Source organism: Morone saxatilis, unplaced genomic scaffold (genome assembly GCF_004916995.1).
Source record: "Morone saxatilis isolate NCDOM2014 unplaced genomic scaffold, NCSU_SB_2.0 Contig6, whole genome shotgun sequence".
NCBI classification, from domain to species: Eukaryota; Metazoa; Chordata; class Actinopteri; family Moronidae; genus Morone; species Morone saxatilis.
The window spans coordinates 6467251-6467889 of NW_023340206.1; the positions used below are offsets into that span (position 1 = coordinate 6467251).

General features: G+C 46.6%; 1 protein-coding gene across 1 annotated transcript in view; it reads right to left on the reverse strand.

Annotated features, from left to right (window-relative positions):
• Positions 1–297, reverse strand: part of fam155a (family with sequence similarity 155 member A) — a gene marked incomplete in the record, with an annotated part of 25773 nt that extends 25476 nt beyond the window's left edge. The window contains 1 exon segment of the mRNA XM_035678011.1: positions 1–297.
• Positions 298–639: the final 342 nt, after the last annotated feature.

Here is a 639-nt window from a genome sequence, read left to right on the forward strand (position 1 = left end):
GCTCCGCTCCTCTGCGTAGCCTCGACTCCCGTTTGCAGAAACACTCACCGACGCGTTTACGTTTCCCCCGGCCTCGGTCGTGCAGGGACAAGGGCGCTATCCTCTTCCAACATGGCGAAGCTGTCTGCCTTTGTGTCGGCGTTTGGGCCTACAGCCTGTAACAGACCTCTTTTTCTTTTTCAAGCCCTCGCCGTCTTCATCTCGCTGCCGTTGTCAAGTTGCCGCCATGTTCGCCAAGAGACGGTGTGTGTGTTTGAAGGGAGCTCGCGTCAAGTCAGCGGCAAAGACCGGCGAGCGCTTCCGGTTGTAGCATTCAAAATAAAGGTCACTTGTGTTGCTTTGTGCCACAGATTATTTAAAACATTCCCAGTCTTTAGCTTTTAAACTGAAGCAGCTACTTGTGACCTTTTATCGCAGTTTGTAGATTGTTTCAGTTAAAGGTGAAACTATTCAGTGAGTTTTATCTCGGCCGGGCAGATTTGTTTCCTTTCATATGTCCTGACCCCTAGATAAGCAATCACTGATCTAACCTTTATGAGGATCCAGCTTATGTTTGCTGTTTGAAAATGCATTTAAGCATTTATTTAAAAACAGAACAAATAATTGGCTCCTACAGGTTCTATTGTCATTCTCACTTTT